At 40.1% G+C, this 20,381-nt stretch overlaps 1 protein-coding gene and 1 pseudogene across 1 annotated transcript in view; one reads left to right on the plus strand and one right to left on the minus strand.

Moving 5' to 3' along the window:
* GK5 (glycerol kinase 5) overlaps nucleotides 1–20,381 on the minus strand; it is a 117,622-nt gene that overhangs the window by 20,262 nt on the left and 76,979 nt on the right. The gene's annotated exons all lie outside the window — the stretch shown is intronic.
* On the plus strand, nucleotides 47–6,347 carry LOC143657789 (putative protein FAM10A4; annotated as a pseudogene).

Genomic DNA, 20,381 nt, shown 5'->3' on the forward strand with positions numbered 1-20,381 from the left:
GGACAAAGAGAATGATCTCATATAGCTAGTATTTACCTGTATCTACATGTATTATGAACACAGTGTGAAGGGTCTGCCTAAGCCTGGGTCTCAGGCTGCACAGACTTACAAGCCCATGGAAGGGCCAAGGGAGACAGAAGGAGCTCTTGGGTAGGCTCTGTAAGCAGCAGGCCTCCCTTTTCCCTTCATGGATGTTTGTGCCATTTAGAAATCAATCATATGTATGTGTATTGGCATTAGGATATTATTCTCCAGAAGACAAGAACCATCCTGGTTTTCCAATGGAACGATACTTTACCTATATTAGCCAAAAGAATCAAATAAAACCTACTGCGTCAAATGAATCCAGCAAGGGACCAGTAACAAAAAGATGTACCAAAAGTCAATATTTTAAAGGCAAACAAAAAACTCGACATGGTTCAATTAGTAAACTTTTTATAGAAGTAAATAAAATACACATACAGAAAAAGGCACACCTCCTAAATGGCTAGCTGGCTGGATTTCTCAGCATGAATACAGCCAGGTAACTGACCACCCAGATGAGATACAGAATGTTCTCAGCCCCCAAGGAGAGCACTCCAATCCCCTGTGGTCATTACCACCCGTCAAGACAACCACGATCCTGACTTTTAACACATAGATTTTCACTCGTTTTGGACTTCTTTCGTTCAACATCATGCTTGTGAGAGTCATCCAGGTTGTTACACGTAGTTTTACTTCATTCACTCTCACCTCTGCAGAGTATTCCACTGTGTAGCTGTACACAATTTCTTAATCTAGTTTACGAAGCATTTGGGTAGTTTCGGTTTGGGGCTATTATAAATTGGCCACATTGAACACCTGCATACATTTCCTTTGGTAAATATATATACCCATTTCTGTTTGGCACGTATCAAGGGAAGGAATTGCTAATTTGAGGGTCTTCACATTTAGGACTAGCTTTAGCAGATACTGCAAAATAATATTCCAAAGTACATCACCAATTTAAAGCTCCTGTCAGCAGTATGAGACTTCCAGTTGTCAAAAATTGATACTATCTTTTTCATTTAGTTATTCTGGTGGATATGTGGTAGTATTTTATTGTGGTTTGATTTTGTACTTCCCTGTTGATTGATGAAATTGAATACCTTTAATCGGCCATATTCTTTAAAGTATTTACTCAGTCTTTGCCCATTTTTTAAAATTGCTTTACAGGAATTTTTCTTTCTGGATATAAGTCCTCTTTATCTTACTAATATCTTACCTTTTCACTCTTTTAAATAGTGTGTTTTAAGAACAAAAATACTTAACCAGTTTTTCTTTCTGATGATTGTAAGCACAAGAGGATATCCGCCTATATTTTTTTCTAAAAGATTTTGAGTGTCATGCCTTGCATTTAGACTTATAATCCATTAGGAAGTGATTTTTGCATACAGTGTGAAGTAAGGGGTGAAGATTATTTTTTCCATATGGATAGTCCATTGACTCAGTATCATTTACTGAAAATAATACCCTTTCTCCATTACACTAAAGAATCTCTTTTAAGACCCAAATGATCTTAGAAAATTAAATAATACATTATAGCTTTGACCCTAATCATGGGCAATCCTTAATTATTTTTGTATTTAAAATAGTATCACAGGGCTGTGCGACAGTGGCTCAGTGGCAGAATTTTTGCCTGTGATGCCAGAGATGTGGGTTCGATTCCCAGGGCCTGCCTGTGCAAAAAAATATAGTATCACACACCTCACCAGAGTTGTTGTAAAAAGATGAAGAATGTTGAGATATTTTGAAATTGCCAAGTACGATATAAACGTAATGTAGCATTGTACAGTTAACATGCACATCCATTTCCTATTTTCTACATGGACTACTCCCATACTTGTCATATACACAGTCAGCTTAATCACTCTTCTCCACTAATTATTTCTTTTTCCCTCAACTTTATAACATATTATAAAATGCACTGCTGTGGTCACTGTTTTATTACTATATTATTTCCTTGGAGCAAAGTAAAATCATCAGGTCGTGCTTTATCATGTATTTTCATATTGATCTTATTTATGATGCTGAAAGCAACAAGAAAAGTATACTGGTTTCCCTTCAAACTGAGTTTTCTATTGCTATTTTGGCTAGTTTATAGATATATAATGATAATTTCTAGTTTTCAACATCTAAGGTTTTTGAAGCGCTCTTAAGACTGCATTCTTTTGGCAGGCAGAGTACTCTCTCTTTTTCTCTTTTTGGATAATAAGCTTGTCTGACTTTGTTACATTTACATTTCATTAGGAAATTTTTTGTTTTTATTTCTTCACACCTTTCAATTTTTCTCTCATGACAGCTACTGTTTTAATAGTCAGTACAGTAATGCCCAGAGATCAGAGAGCAGGGACAGGAAATGCTATTATTTTTATTCTCTTTTCCTTTTTTTCCTTTTTAAAAATATTTTGACCTTACTAAAATTACTGCAGTATAACCTGTGAAGTATAGATCCATATTGTTTCGGTTTGTGAAAGCTACCAGAATGTAATACACCAGAAATGGATTGGCTTTTATAAAGGGGATTTACTAAGTTATAAGTTACAATTCTAAGGCTGTAAAAATGTTCAGATTAAGGCACCAACAAAAGGATACCGTTACTCAAAAAAGGCCGATCAAGTCTGGGGTTTCTCTGTCACCTAGGAAGGCACACAGTGACATCTGCTGTACTTCTCTCCAGGCTCCTGGTTTCAAACGTCATTCTCAGCATCTCCAAGCATTTGTGTTTTTCATCTGTTTTGTGGTTTCATCTTTCTACTCTGTTATGGCTCTGAGTTCTCTCTCATAAAGGGTTCCAGAAAAGGATTAAGATCCACCTCAAATGGGCAGGGTCACATCTCCCTGGAAACAACCTAATCAAAAGGTCCCACCCAATAATAGGTCTGTACCCACAAGATTGGATTAAATGAAAAGAATATGGCTTTTCTGGGATACATAACAGCTTCATATCAGCATATTTTATTCTCTGGACCGCAAAAAGACACGTTATTTCCATATACAAAATACATTCATTCCATCCCAATATCACAAAGTCTTAATCCATTTCAGTAACAAAAGAAATATAATAAGTCAAAAGCAGTACAAAATCTCATAAGTCAGTTTTAGGCATGGTCTATCCTAAAGCAAAATTCTCCTCTGGCTGTGCCTATGGAACTCAGAACTATTTGCTGTCAATACATAAAGCAGGGACAGTCAGAAGATAAAGATTCCCATTTCCAAAGGAAGAAACTGAAAGGAAAGCATGGGTCATTGGACCCAAACAGTTCCAAAAACCAGCAGGGAAAACTCTATTAGATTTTATGGTCTGAGGGGCATTTATAGAATGCCTGTTTCCTCCTTGGGCTTGAGAAGGTGGCAGTGCCACCCTTTCCAAGAGTTCAAATAGCAGCCTCTCTCTTTCCAAACTATGGGGTGAGGGTTTTAACAAAGTCAAGTACTGAGGAGACCACCTTGTTCTTGGCTCCACCCTCCTCAAGCATCTGGGTGGTACCCAGACTCTGCCATCTCTGGTGCACACATGCAACACCTTTACGACAGTTAAGCGGCAGTGAGGCCCTCCACAGGGAATGTGTTCCACCCTGTCTGAGGCCTGAGAGGGCAACACTTTTCCCAAGCAAGGAATCAGAATGCCCACCCTCTCCTTCCAAGGCAAACCCACTCTCTCCACATGCATGGGGATCCGCACTCCTGACCCAAGGTTTCCTGGCTCCAGGCTCTAGCTTCCATGGATCTCTGAAGTCATTTTTTTCTTTCAATTTGTACCTCTTCTGCCCCCTTTAGTCCAGATTGGTAGTAGTTCCATTCATACAGATCTCGCAAAGAATGTGCTGATATGGCCTGCAGCATACAGAGGTCAAATCCATCAGACAATGGGACTTTCACAAATCCTTTCTGGGTAACACCATTTCCAATCTTGGCTTTTTTTGAAATGGGTGACTGGTTCCAGGTTTGATTAACTCCTCACATGTGATGATAGTCACTGGGGTCTCTTTTTCCAAAAGCTCAGAATTTTCCAAACTATCAGTTTCTGATTTCTCTGTCCAAGAGATCAGTTCTCAGCTTATCCCTTTCCAGTCACATTTTACTATAAGCTGCAAGGAGAAGCTAGGCTGCATTTTCCACATTTAGTTTGGAAATTTCCTCAGCTAGATACCCAAGCTCGTCACCTTCAAATTCTACCTTCCATCCAACACAGGACTCAATTTTGTCAAATTCTCTGCCATTTTAAAACAAGGATCACCTTTCTTCCAATTTGCAATGGTACATTCATCATTTGTGTCTAAGGCCTTATTGGAAGAAACTTCAGCATCCATATTTCTACCATATTGTCCCTTCAATGCATCCTAGGCCTTTCCTTTTATGCTCCTTACATTCTTCCAGAATCTTTCCCCTATCCACTTAAAAGCCCAAACAAACAAACAAAAAAAGCTATTCCAACATGTCTGGTATTTGCAAACTCAGCAGCATGCCACTTCTCTGGTAGAAAATCTGTTTCAATTCACTAAAGCTGCCAGAATGCAATGTACCAGAAATGGATTGGCATTTATTAAGGGGATTTATTAAGTTACAAGTCACAATTCTAAGGCTATGAACATGCCCAAATAAAGGCACCAACAAGAGGATACCTTCACTCAAGAAAGGCCAACTGAGTCCAAGTTTTCTCTGTCATATGAGAAGACATGTGGCGACATCTCCTGTCCATCTATTGGTCTCTGGTTTCAAATGGCTTTCTCAGTCCCCTTCTATGTAGTCATGCTGAGCTAGCACTTTAGCCTGAAATCAGACTGCAGTTTTCCTGGCCATGCCCTTTACTTCCCACTGCCTCCAAACCACGGATCCCCCAATGTGAGTGAGCTACAGGCATTTGTGAAAATGTGTAAGCAGGATCTGAGCATTCTGCACACCAAGGTAACGTCCTTACTGAGGGAATGGGTGGAGGGCATGGGTGGTAAAAAACTACCAGCTACTCATATAGCTAAAGCAGAAGAAAATATCAAGAAAGAAAAGAGAGATAATAAGAAGATGGGGGAAAACATAAAGACAGAAAAAACATCAAGTGAGGAAAGTGATCTAGAAATTGACAATGAAGATTTTTGTGATGGTTAGGTTCTGGTGTCAACATGGTCAAATGATTATGCCCAGCTGTCTGGTCAGACAAACTGGCCTGACTGCTGCTGCAAGGATATTTTGTGGTTGGCTCATAAACTGAAGGTCGGTGTATTAAATCATCAGTCAGTTGATTGCATCTGTGCCTGATTACATCTACAATCAACTAAGGCACACCTGCCACAAAGAGCTAATCAATCAGCTGAAGTCTTTTAAGGGAGAGCAGACAAGAGACTCTTTCACTGCTTCTTCAGCCAGTGAGCCACTCCTGTGGCATTCATCCAGACCCTTCATCTGAACTGCCAGCTTCACAGCCTGCCCTATGGATTTTGGACTCTTCCATTCCCATGGTTGCCTGAGACACCTTTCTAAATCTCATATTTACAGATATCTCCTATTGGTTCCGTGTCTCTAGAGAACCCTGACTAACATAGTGTTATTGAACCAGACACTGATGTGCCTCAAGAAATGGGAAATAAAGCTACAGAGATACCTGAGGAGATGATGGGTCAGGCAAATGATAAGGAAGTGGCTGCCACTGATGCCGTAAACGATGTGAACTACAGAAAGCCATCAACTTGCTCACAAATGTCATTAAGCTGAATCCTCACTTGGTCATTCTGCATGCCAAGAGAGCCAGTGTCTTCATCAAATTCCAGAGGCCAAATGCTGCCATCCAAGACTGTGACAGAGCCACTGAAATAAATTCTGATTTAGCTCAGGCATACAAGTGGCAAAGGAAAGTGCACAGATGTCTAGGCCACTGGCAAGAGGCAGCCCATGATCTTGCCCTTGATTGTAAACTGGACTTGATGAAGACACAAGTGCAATGCTGAAAGAAGTTCAACCGAGGGCCCAAAAGACTGTAGAACAACGGAGAAAGTATGTGCAAAAACAGGATCAAAGAAAGAATAGAAAATTAAGAAGGCTCAGGAAGAACATGAGAGAGCCCAGAGGCAGGAAAAGCCAGACAACCATCAGGAGCTTTTCCAGGTAGTTTTCCTGGGGGTATGCCTGGAATGGCAGGAGTGCCTGGAACAGGAAGAGGCATGCCTGGAATGGCAGGAGTACCTGGGCTCAATGAAATTCTTAGTGATCCAGAAGTTATGGAGGCTTTCCAGGATGTGGCCCAGAACCCAGCAAATAGGTCAAAATTTCAGAGCAACCCAAAGGTTATGAATCTCATCAGTCAATTGTCAGCCAAATTAGGGGGTCAAGTGTAATGCCCTTCTGACAAATAAAGCCTTTGCTGAAGGAAAAAAAAAAGTTCATGTGTTCATGTCTTGGTTCATCTTTCTACTCTCTGTGTCGGCTCTGAGTTCTTTCTCATAGAGGGCTTCCGGAGAAGATTAAGACCCACCTTGAATGGGGAGGGTCACATCCCCAACCTAAACTAATCAACGTAATCCAAAGGTCCACCCAGTGATAGTTCTGTCCCCACAAGATTGAATTAAAAGAGCCTGGCTTTTCTGAGGAACATAACAGCTTCAAATCAAAACATATATTATTTTCTATCTGATTTCCTAATTATCCTAGCATCCATTCAATATCAACTGTGGTTTGTCAAATTTCAACATTCATTCTTTTTCTGAAATTTCAATGCACTTTCACAAGCATTTACTGAGTGTCTACTCTATGATAGGCACTGAGCTAGGTGAATTAAGACATTTTCATTGGAAAATTTTATCCATCATGTGCATGTTGCTGATTTTATTTTACTAGTAAGGAAACCAAGGCTCAGAAATTTAAAGAATTTTTAAGGAATTTAAGGAACTTGCCCAAGGTGAGTGAGAGAGTAATGGAAAAGATTGAAACCCAAATCTAACCATATCCAAAGGATATACCTTTTCCTCTTATTACACTTAAAAAAAATATATCAACCTCAGATTAAATAATGATTAAGTGTGTCACTACCTTAAGCACAGTTTCTTTTCCATGGTGTCTCCAGCCACCATGGGCAGCGGCATCCCCAGACCAGAGCTCATGAATCTTTCAGGCACCCATGAAGTTGCTCCAGGGGACTCATGCTTTTAAAAGCACTAATAATTCCACACAATTTCCATTTTATAAAATCAATAAATAAAATCGTTAAAATAATTTATTTAAAATATAACAATTCAAAGTCTAATGACTCCTTAATGAGCATGGGACTGACAGCAAAGATAAGATGTAAAAAAGCTCAAGTCAGTCATAATAAATTCTGCTGGCTTTATACAGCCTTAACTTGTCTTTATGCTGTTATAATATTTATTTTACTAATCACGAAAAGCTGGTAAAAGAAAGTTTAAGGAGCACTGACAGTAAAACTCAAAATAATGAGGACTATTTGATAAAATTACAGACTTGACTCAAAATCACAGTTATCAGATCCCTAAGTTGTATTAATTTGGTCAAAATGACCACATAACATAGAAAGATATCTCAAGCACTTTAATGTTTAAAGTAGCTTGCATTTGTGATGGATGCTTTCTGGGTTTTGCCACACATTTTAATGTTAAAGGCTAAATTATTTGTTACATGTAGGTAGTCAAGTACTTTAGTGTTAAAAAGAAAAAAAAATTTAAAAATTTGAAGACTATTCCACAATTACAATGTATTATCTGTCAAAAAAGTACTTGCATATAGCAGTCTAAAACCATAATTTTTCTTTAAAAACAAAGCATCAGTTACCAAAATGTGTTCAAACCAGTTATTTTAAGACCATTCAAATTCCAGACTTTTGATCATGAACGTTTTCAATTTCTTTTGATGCTATAACAGTATTTTAAAATTTCAACCTGAATATTACTAGAGCTTCAGTAAGGTATCACATGTATAAATGCAACACTAAATGCACTACCTTTCTACCTACGTCCAGGAAGACAAGTACAACACTGGAAGCCTGGCATCAAGCCCCAAGGGAAAGGCACTATTGCTTCGTTCTCTCCTGCCTCACTTCTGCTTCCAGTTTCCCGAGTGGGGTTTCGCCAGCCCCTTTCTAGGCTGGGGGTACGTGTGCTGGTCTGGGCTGAACTCGCCACCCCAGCTACGGACGGCAAGATTGGCCTCCCCGCTGGCCTGACCTTCCAAACCGCTTCACCCTAGTGTCATGGAGAGCAAGAGGTGCTGTTTATTTTTTAAAATTGTAATGTTTACTTTTTTTATTATATTAAAATCAGGCAATGGTCTGATAATAAAAAGGCTGTTATGGAATACTGTTAAACTTTATTCACAGGATATTAAGTCCTTAGAACTAAGGCTTTCCCCAGAAAAAGACTAATGGAAACATCAACCACTTTTCAGACTTGATATTTGCTGCTTTGAAAGGTGGTTTTATACAATTAAACAAAACAAACTTTAGGACACAATGAATTGCTTCCCCATTTTAGCATCTAATGGTCCTAAACAGAAAAGTGGGAAAATGCAGCAGTTTGTCAGGAAGTCAAGCCCGCCAATTTCAGGGATCTGCTATGCACACCGAGTTCTCTCCTAATCCCACTGAAGACCACGAGGTGGCAGTGTAGCTGAGAAACTGGATTTAAGGGATGATTTTGATTACTGAGTTATTGTACAGAGGTTCCTTTTGCTTTCTAGCATATTAGAGTAGACAGAGAGAAACACCTGAAATCTCTGAATTGTAATCGAGCTGCCTTCATCTCTGGTAACAACTGGATAGCCCTTATCTTGTGCTCTTGTGACTGTAAAACCCTTGTAACTGACCTTCACATGTACCCATTTATCCAATTTTTCAAATTTAGACTCTTGTGATCACTAAAGATAGCCCCTCAAGTTTATTAAGGAAGGGTCTTAGGTCAGCCCAGAACTAACCACCCCAAGTCCAAAGTCATTTTGATAATCAAGGCTGGATCTAACCAAAATGAGCCCGCCTGACATGCTAGTAGCTTAGGCTTTAATCTGTAAGTCATCTATACCTCATTATAATACCAAAAATCATGCCCATCATCATATTAAGGCTGCCATTTTCTTACAAAGTTCTGTAACACAAGTCAGTCTGGACATGCTCAGCAATTAAATCACCTTTGATCACATCATCTGGGATCACTGTGTTCATTATCCTAAAATCTGCCTATCTTCTAATGCTATAAAACCATCAAGATTACTGCAGTTCAGAGAGACAGATTTTGGGGCCGAAAGGCCACCTGCTCTCTTGCTCTGTGCTTAGTAATAAACCCCTTCTCTATTTGAAACCCAAGGGTCTCAGGAATTGGTCATTTGAGTGCATCAGGCAGAAAAATCCACCACTTCGTCTGGTTACAGCAGCACCAACACCAAAGTATGCACCAAATTCAAGGTTCTTTTTGTTGCAGTTGTCAAATTCCAAACTAGGCCCAAATGGATTACAAGGATGACCAAATGAGAGCTCTTCCATTTTTAAAAACAAAACAACTGCAAGAACACAATTCATTCAGAGGGACTGTGTGGGTTTACAAGTGTCTTTGTGTGGTTTTTCTCTAAGCCTACCCACCACAGGCGTTGGGAACCGGCAGGTCTGAATAATCCTGGTGACTGTTCTTTTCACCTACTTAAACCTGAGCTAAGAAAACACATCAGCTAATGAGGACAGCAGAGGGTGGCAAGGCCAAGGACCCAATTTTCATTTTTCAATCTGGTGGAAATTAAAGAAATGTGGTTCCAAAACTAAATGAGAGAAGTCAGACTCTTTCCAACCTTACCTAAGGGCTCCTGTGCAAGGAAGTGTCATGAAAAGCGATGGGTGGTGATGGTGCAGGAGGGGGCTTGGGGGGAAGAAGGAAAATAGTGCAGATGAAGCACGCACGCACACCCAGCAGTTCCTTTACATCTATCCCGCTTAGCCGCCCAATCTGAAGGACTGCTGTGGGGAGAAAAAGGGAGAAGGCAGGGGGAGAAAGCAGAGACCCCAGGCCATGCAATCAGCAGCAAGGTGACTGTGTGTCTTTTCAGTTAAGTGGGATGTGCCCCACGGGTTATGATCCGAACCAATTTAAATACATTTTCTTGATCCCAGAAGTTCAACTACCTGCACAGTAGGTACACTTGACAGGATGATTTGTTATAGCAACAACTTATATATTTCAAATGGACAAAAAAATTAGTATCAAACAGCATATTAAGATAAAATGCCTTTGTTTGGCAGTTCCCCCAGGAAGCTAAGTTTAGAATTGCCATATGATCCAGCAACATCATTGCTAGGTATCTATTGAGAGTACATGAGAGCAAAGACAAACAGACATTTGCACACCAATGTTTACAGCAGCATTATTTACGACTGCCAAGAGATGAAAACAGCCCAAACATCTATCAACGGATGAGTGGCTAAACAAGCTATGATATGTACATAAAATGGCATATTGCACAGCTGTAAGACAGAATAAAGTCATGAAATATGTAACAAAGTGGATGGATCTTGAAGACATTATGCTGACTGAAATTAGCGAGAAACAAAAGGACAAATACTGTATGGTCTCACTGATATGAACTAACATTAAGAAGTGAATTTAGAGGGTTTCAGTTAAGAATACAGGTTATCAGGAGATAGAAATAGGGTAGAGATTGGTGCTGAAGGAATATAGATTGTGCAACAGGACTGACTATAAAAATTCAGAAACAGATAGCACAATACTATCTGACTGTAGCACAATAATATAAGTATACCGAGTGACCTGAATGTGTGTATGACAGAGGGAAAAGGGCTGGGGGCAAGTATGAAACCACAAGGAAAGATAGAGGATAAAGACTGAGATGGTATAATTTAGGAATGCCTAGAGTGGACAATGATTATGATTAAATGTACAAACTAAAATATGTTTTTGCATGAGGAAGAACAAAGGAATGTCAATATTGCAGGGTGACATAGCTTTTACCGTGTGATTGTGGAAACCTTGTATCTGATGCTCCTTTTATCCAGTGTATGGACAAATGAGTAAAAATTATGGATAAAAAAGTAAACAAATAATGGGGGAATAAAGATTAAAATAAATTGAGTAGATTGAAATTACTAGAGGTCAATGAGAGGGTGGGATAAGGAGTATGACATTTATGAGTTTTTTCTTTTTCCTTATTTCTTCTGCAAATGTTCAAAAAAATGATTATGAAGATGAATATGCAATTATGTGATGATTTTGTGAGCCACTGATCGTACACCATGTCAAGAATGTTTGTATGCTCGTATATTAAGTGTTCTTATTTACATGGTCAGGCACCAGAAATCGAACCCAGATCTCTGGCATGACAGGCGAGAATTCTGCCACCATGTTAAGTTTTTACAATAAAAATATTGAAATAAAAAAAAAGATAAAATGCCTTTGAATAGAAGCCTCCTTTCCAGTACTCTGAGGTCTGCAGACATATCTGGAAAATTTACTAATGTGGAAAATGAAGACTGCTTAAATCGAATTGGAGGAGGAGGAAGACCTGTGGTTTTTCTCTCTCATTAACTTCTGTTTCAGGCAGCTGAGGGAGTTTCATATTTTCTTTAGATATCATTAGGCACCGAAGCTCTTGCAGGATAATTTTGATGCTATATGAAGTCTGCCATTTTGCTAACACTGATATGACTCTTGGGTCTACCACTCCATCAGAAGTATTAACTACATCCATATGAATTTTCGTTACAAATCTCACTTAGAGGGTGCTTCTGGGCATTTAGGTCCACATTTTATTTTAAGGCTGTATATTTGGCTTTCATAAATTGTCCGAGCCTGTGGTGGCTGCCACCTTGCGTTGCTGTCACTCGAAAGCCAGCCCCTTCTCAAGGAGTACTCTTAATAATCTTTAGCTAAGTGGGGGTCTGTGACTACCCCTTCAACCCCCCAAATCCCCACTAAAAGCCATCTTATGTAGTTTTGTGCTTTATATTGCTGTTATAAAATTCTCTTATGTAGTTTTGTGCTTTATATTGCTGTTATAAAATTCTCATGCAATGAGAGGTTTGCTCCTCTGCAAACATGGCTCAAGGGGAGCCACAGAAAAGGAGCAGATAAGATTGTAAGGGCCATCAAGCTGCGGGGGTGGAATGTAAGGTAAATAGTTTCATTTGCACAAACTTTGCCTCCATGCTTCTTTGATTTATTTCCACCTTCATTCCCACGGGAACAAAGGAATACCTAATCCATCACTGATTTTCTATGAACAGGAATTATTGGGTACATACAGCATGACCTGTAGACAGGGCTGATACAGAAATAAATAGGTATTAGACAAAGATGCCAGGTGAATTAAATGTAGAAACCCAGTACTGTGACCACAAAGATAAGGCTCTCTGCACAGAGACCATGGGGAAGAAAGTTAAAAAAGGCTATGCACATTCCAACGAATACCTCCCAGGTCCTGTGATTTATTATGCCCTGGTACTGTGCCTTCTTCATTGTCTTCCTATATAATCTGTTGCATATCCACACTTGTATAGTGGAGAGCACTCTGTGGGGTTCATGTGCTACCCTGGACCACGACTCTTATGTGCAAGCTTCCCTAAATAACTGTTTGTATGATGTGTCTGTGTCTTCACGAGGCACTTTTTTTTTGCTCCAGAGCAAGGGCAGTGATGCCTGGGCCCAGAAGCTGTGTTTCTGCAGCAGCGCACTGATGCCCTAGGCACAAGCAGTCCTGTGGCTGCGGGGACAACAGGCATGGCAGGGAAGGCAACCAAGACTCTAAGGCAAGAGCCTTAAGGGAATCCCAATTGCTTTCCTTCCATTCTTCCATTCTCCATCCTGTTCCCCTTCCTTTCATCCTTCATTCCTCCCTCCCTCCCTCCTTTCTCTTTTGTTCTCTCTCTTTCTCGCAACCCTCCTGCCACGTGGATGCAGTTGGAACTAGCAGAAGGTGTGCAGCAGAATAGGGAAACTCAAGCTGCAACTTTCCAGCCAGGACATCAGGAAAGGGGGCCACTAAGAGCCAGAAAGTACTGGGGAGATCACTGAGAGAAAGAAGCATGGGAGAGCAACCCCATACCGATAAAGATTTGTATGGACTCCTAGTCGCACCCTTGAGTTGCACATGTATATATTTGTCCCTAAACAACAGAGCAAAGGCTTAGAGACCTAATCTCTGGGTAGACCAGTCTGGCACAAACAGAGGCAGATACAAAGAACACTGCAGTTCAGAACTTGTTACCCAAACACAGTCAAATTCACTGCCTACTAAAACAAAACTATCCAAATTTCCCACAGGATTTAAACAAGACTCAGAGTCTCATAACATAACACAAAATTTTAGATAGAATAAAAAATTGATGAGTACATGAAGGACAAGGTAAATCTCAAAACCTTGCAAGGGAAAAGACACCAGCCACCAACACCAATGTTGAAATTATCCAATACTTTAAAGCAGTTAATGTAACCATAATCTGAAAAGGAAAATAACTTTTAAACAAATGGAAGGACAGAAAGACTCAGTAGTAAAAAAGAAGACATGAAGAAGGACCAAATGGAAAATTTAGAACTGAAAAAATACAACAACTGAAATAAAAAATTCACTGGATAGCCTCAATAGCAGATATGGAGATGACAGAGGAAAGAGTCCATAAACATGTAGATTGAGACAAATTATCCTTTTTGAACAGAAGAGAGAAAAAACATTGAAAAATGTTTTTATAGCTGCAGGGACCTGTGGGACAACAACAAAAAATGTCTAACTCTGTCATTTGAGTTCCTGAAAGAGAAGAGAAGGGGTGTGCTGCAGAAAATCTAAAGAAAAAATGACTTCCCACATTGGGCAAAGGATATATATCTACAGATTCAAAAAGTGCAGCAAAATGCAAACAGAATACAAACAAACTCATGTTCAAACACATTATAATAAAATTGCTGAAGGGTGGTGCAACAGTGGCTCAGTGGCAGAATTCTTGCCTGCCATGCCAGAGACCCAAGTTCAAGTCCTGGTGCCTGCCCATGCAAAAAAATAAAAACCTGCTAAAAAGTAAAGAAAAGAAAAAAATCTTGAAGGCAGTCAGAGAAAAATGATACATTACATACTAGGGAACATTCAAATGACTGGATTTCTTAACAGAAACTAACAGGCAGTGGAACAAATTCTTTCAAGCACATAAATAAAAGAACTTTCAACTCAGAATTTTACATCCAGCAAAAATATACTTCAGGAATAAAAACAGTCAGGAAATTTGTTGCCAATAGACACGTTATAAAGGAAATGCCAAAGGACATCCAAATGCAAAAAAAATGAACCTTAACCTAAGCCTCACACAAAATTAATTCAAAAACTATCAACTAAACTACAAAACTTTAAAGAAGAAAATAAGGCTAAAAAGTCTGTATGACCTCTGGTTTAGCAAATAGTTCTTAGATACAAAATCAAACATGCAATCCATAAAACAATACATTGATAAATTAAACGTCACCAAAATTAAAAACATTTGCTCTGGAAAAGACATTAATAAAAAAATGAAAAGGCAAGTTAGTCTGGGAGAAAACAGCTGCAAATCACAAATTCTGAAAAGGACATGTATTCAGAATTTTTAAAAAAGAACTCTCAAAACTCAACAGAAAGAAACAACCCAATAAAAAAATATGTATCAGATCTGAATAAATACTTCACCAAAGTAGATATAGAAATGGCAAATAAACACATGAAAAGATGTTTGACATCATTAGCCACTTGAGAAATGCAAAGTAAAAAACAGAACGAGATACCATGACATACCTATTAGAATGACTAAAAAAAAAAAAACTGTTATAATGCCAATATCAAATACTGGAATGACCTGAATGCACACATTGCTGGTGGGAATGCAAAATGTTACAGCCACTCTGGAAAAGAGTTTGACCAGATTTTTGTTGTTTGTTTGTTTCTAAAGTTAAACAGCTCTTGGGAGATATTTGGGAAGATGGCAGAATAGGATAGGTTGAGGTCACCCCAGCTCCAAGGAACAGCTAGAGAAGGGACAGGAGGGCAACTGAGACAGTGATTCCAGGGTGTAAGTGACTGGGAGAGCCTCCTGCACCACATAGCGAGGCCCTAGTTGCAAAAGTTGAAGAATTGAGGAGAGAACTGGAGACCATCCAGCTAGTGCAAACAGACTCACATGGAAGCCTGGAGCTCTCAGGAGTGCGTGGATGGGGAAAGGGGAACCAGGAAGTAAGCCAAGCTGTGCTCCTAGAATGCACTACCCTCACATGCACTGCCCCTGCCCCGCAACCTGAGACTCACTCTACACCCCAAGCATCTGAGCCCATCACTGGCCATCTACCATGCTCCAAGAGCCCATGCCCTGCCCCCCACTCATGCATATCTGCCTACACCACCATGCCAAGCGTTTGCACATCTACCCCAGCCCAACCCACCTCATCTGCACAAGTGCAGTCTCGCCCACCCCTTCCAAGACACACCTCCTCCTCCCTGCCCCCTGCAGGCAGGGACCAGCACATAAAGGCTGTGGGATGCTCACCTCCATACCCAGGATACACACGCCCCCAGACCATATAGTCCTACAGCCCCACCCCGCCCCTTCAAGCTCTGCACCTGTACCTCAATTTACGGCACTCCCAGATCCACACATGGATTTGGCCTCCAGTCGGGCCCCCCAGCTCCGGGCAAGCGATGACCAACACAGCTAGGCCACATCTGCCCCCAGCCTACACAGCAGAACTCTGGCCCACTGCCCCTGAGCTTTGCCGCATGCACACACAAGAGCACCGTCCCTTAGACCAGCACATACCAGGACCCTGCCCCTCAGACCAGCAAAACCCACACAGCCACATCCTCCATGCTGCGGGGTGTCCACACATTTGTGCACTGATTTCCTGATCCCTGCATCCCAACTCTATACCCCAGAAACATGCACTCTTGCCCCACCCCCCAGCATAAGTGCCCTGCTTCCATACCTGGCAGGTGCTCACTGGCAAATCTGAGCTACAAAGCTCTGTCCTGCACATGCATGCACACCTGCTCCACCACCTCCACAATTGCACAACCACACCAGAGCACCACCCACCAGACATCATCCTCCCCAACCCACATCCCCCAACCCAGTGACCTGTGCTCACCTCTACACACTCCCACATCTGTATTCTGGGCCCCCTGGACCACTCCCTCCACACAAGAACACACCCAGACACTGCCCCCCACTGTGCTCTACCTCTGTGTCCCCAGCACTGCAACTCCACATTGCAACCTACTTCCATGCTCACAGGCACCAGCATAGTGTCCCCAAACTGTGTCTATACCTATGCAGCTATGCATCATCGCATCAGTACACTGTTGTATCCTGTCCCATGCTCCACATCCATTCTGCAGATACAAAGCTTTAGACTACTATAGGAAATCAACTTCCAAAGTAAAAGAACCAAGATATTTACATGCCTCAAAGACAACAGAAGATCGTTAAGTATATCATGATGCAGACAGATAAAGCCCAGCCTGTTGACCAAATTAAAATACTGGAGGAGACACAGAAGTTGGAACAACTAATCAAAGATGTTCATATGAACATGTTTCATATTTTGTTGTCTTTTTATTTCTTTTTCTAAATCGATGCAAATGTACTAAGAAATGATGAATATGCAACTATGTGATATATTAAGAATTACTGATTATATATGTAGAATGGAATGATTTCTAAATGTTTTGTTAGTTAATTTTTTTTAATTAATAAAAAAAAATATATATATGAAAAGAACAACATAACAAAGATTGAAGCAGAGTTAAATGAATGGGAGAATAAAAGAACAGCTAATGACATAAAGGAGATCAAGAAAGACACTAAAAGAGAACAAAGAGGAATTTGAAAGAATAAATAGAAAAATAACAGACATCACAGAGATTAAAGTTGCTGTAGACCAAACAAAAAAACATACTAGAGATACACAACAGCAGATTTGAAGTGGCAAAAGAAAGAATAAGCAAACTAGAGGACAGGACAACTGATTTCAGAAACTCAAAACAGCAAATGACAAAAAAGATGGAAAAATTTGAATTGGATCTCAGGAAAATGATGGACAAAACAAAGCACAAAAATATAAGAATCACTGGTGTCCCAAAAGGAGTAAAGGGCTAGGAGGAGGAGCTGAGGATATAATGGGGGAAAACTTCCCAACCCTCCTAAAGGACATAAATATACAAGTCAGAGAAACGCAATGAACTCCAAACATAATAAATCCAAACAGGTCTTCCCCAAGACACATACTAATCTGTCTGTCAAATGTTGAAGAGAAGCAAAAAATCCTAAAAGCAGGAAGAGAAAAACAATATACTACATACAAGGGAAACCACATAAGATTGAGTTCAGACTACTCAACTGGCACTATGGAGGCAAGAAGGCAGTGGTATGATATATTCAAAATTCTGAAAGAGAAAGACTTCCAGCCAAGAATTCTATACCCAGCCAAACCGTCCTTTAAAACTGAAGGAGAGATTAAATTTTCACAAACAAATCCTGAAACAATCTGTCAACAAGAGACCAACCCTCTAGAAATACTGAAGAGATTTCTGCCAGTTGAAAAAAAAAAGACAGGAGAAGGAGGTCTTGAGGAGGACAGAGAATTGAAGAGTCCTAGTAAGGGTAACTTAATGGATAAAAAGAGAAAGAGGGAATAGAATATATAGGTCTGACAAATAAAACCCAAAGGATAAGATAGTAGATTCAAGAAACACCTTTTCAGTAACAACTTGGAATGTTAATGGACTAAACTTACCAATTAAAAGATACATATTGGCAGAATGGATTAAGAAATATAATCTAGCTATATGCTGCTTATAAGAGACTCATCTTAGACATAAGGATACAAATAGGTTAAAAAGTGAGAAGATGGAAAAAGATGTTCTATGCAAGTTGTAACCAAAAGAAAGAATGAGTAGCTATACTAATATCGGACAAAATAGATTTTAAATGTAAAGACATCATAAGAGACAAATAAGGGTACTATATATTAATAAAAGGGACAATTCACCAAGAAGAAATAACAATCATAAATGCTTATGCTCCTAATCAAGGAGCTCCAAAGTACATGAGACAGACGTTGGCAAAAAAGGGAGCGATAGATGTTTCAACAATAATAGTAGGAGACTTCAATACACCATTCTCCTCTATAGACAGAACAACCAGAGAGAGGAGCAACAAGGAAACAGAGAAGTTAAACAAGATGATACATGAATTAGACCTAACACACACATATATTAGTCATTAACCCCAAAACATCAGAATATATATTCTTCTCTGGTGCTCATGGAATTTTCTCCAGAACAGATCATATGCTGGGGCACAAAACAGTTCTTCATAAATTTAAAAACACTGAAATTATTCAAAGTACATTCTCTGATCACAATGGAATAAAACTGAATATCACTAATCACCAAAGAACAAGATCCTTCACAAATATATGGAGATTAAATACACTCTTAAACAATGAGTAGGACAAAGAAGAAATTGCTACAGAAATCAATAGCTATCTTGAGACAAATGAAAATAAGAATTCGACATATCAGAATTTATGGGAGGTGGCAAAGGCTAAGCTGAGAGGGAAATTTATTGCCCTAAATGCCTATATTAAAAAACAAGAAAGAGCAAAAATCAAGGACTTAACTGCTTACTTGGAGGAACTTGAGAAAACACCAAACTAACCCCAAAACAAATAGAAGAAGAGAAATAACAAAGATTGAAGCAGAGTTAAATGAATCGGAATATAAAGGAACAACAGTAAGAATAAAAAAAAACCAAAGTTTGTTCTTTGAGAAAATCAATAAAATCAATGAGCCACTAGCAAGGCTGACAAGGAAAAAAAGAGAGTATGCAAATAAACACAATCAGAAATGAGAAGAGGTGTGTTACCATAGACCCTGAAGGAATAAAAGAAATCACAAGAGGAAACTATGAACAACTTCATGCCAACAAACCAGACAACTTCGATGAAATGGACAAATTCCTGGAAACATACAAACAAGGTACACTGACTCAGGAAGAAACAGAAGATCTCAACAAACCAATCACAAGTAAAGAGATTCAATCAGTCATCAAAAATCACCCTACAAAGAAAAGCCCAGGGTCAGAGGACTTCACAGGGGAATTTTATCAAACATTCCAAAAAGAACTAACACCGACTTCCGGAGAAGATGGCGGCTTAGTAAGACGCGCGGGTCTTAGCTCCTCCTCCAGAAAAGCAACTAAAGAAACAGAAACAATACGAAACAGCTCCCGGAGCCACGACAGAGACCAAAAAGACAGCATACCCCATTCTGGAACGGCTGAACGGGCAGGGAGAATCCGCTGCGGTGAGATATCCAAGGGGTGCGCGTTTTCCCGGCCGGGGCGGCTGGCGACTGGGGTCCCCTCCACGCACGTGGCTCCCCGGTCTGAGTGGGAACGTTGGATAGTGGGGCCCTCCCACCACGCTTGGCGTCTCGGGCCAGCTGGGCAATTTGGACCGGCAGTCCCTCAAGCCACGGCGGCCGGCGACCCACCCCCTCCACACGCGGTTTCCCGGGCTGACTGCAAGATTCGGACTGGCCAGTTAAAGGAGCCACAGCGGGCGGGCCGCGGTGGCTCAGCGGGCAAAGTGCTTGCCTGCTATGCCGGAGGACCTCGGTTCGATTCCCGGCCCCAGCCCATGTAACAAAAAACGGAAAAACAAAATACAATAAAACAAGAAAAATGTTTAAAGATGTTTCCCTTTCTTCCTTCCTTCCTTCCTTCTATCCTTCCTTCCTTCTCTCTGTCTTTCCTTTAAAAAAAAAAAAAAAAAAAAAAAAAAAAAAAAAAAAAAGGAGCCACAGCATCTTTTACTGGTGAGCCCCGCAGACAGACGAGCGCCACGAGTGCCACCTACTGGGCAGGAAAAGAAAAACAACCCAGAGATTTCACAGAAAAACCTTTCAACCAGCCGGGTCCCACACCCAGGGAAATCTGATCAAATGCCCAGACACCAGCAGAAAATAATGGATGACGCTCGGAAAATTAAAGATATGGCCCAGTCAAAGGAACAAACCAATAGTTCAAATGACATACAGGAGCTGAGACAACTAATGCTGAATATACGAACAGAAATGGAAAACTTCTTCAAAAACCAAATCAATAAATTGAGGGAGGACATGAAGAAGACATGGGCTGAACAAAAAGAAGAAATAGAAAATCTGAAAAATCAAATCACAGAACTTATGGGAGTGAAGGACAAAGAAGAAAAAATGGAAAAAACAATGCATACCTACAATGGTAGATCTAAAGAGACAGAAGCTACAATTAGTGAACTGGAGGATGGAACATCTGAATTCCAAAAAGAAACAGAAACTATGGGAAAAGAATGGAAAAACTTGAGCAGGGGATCAGGGAA

This window comes from Tamandua tetradactyla, chromosome 15 (assembly GCF_023851605.1).
Source record: "Tamandua tetradactyla isolate mTamTet1 chromosome 15, mTamTet1.pri, whole genome shotgun sequence".
Lineage (NCBI taxonomy): Eukaryota > Metazoa > Chordata > Mammalia > Pilosa > Myrmecophagidae > Tamandua > Tamandua tetradactyla.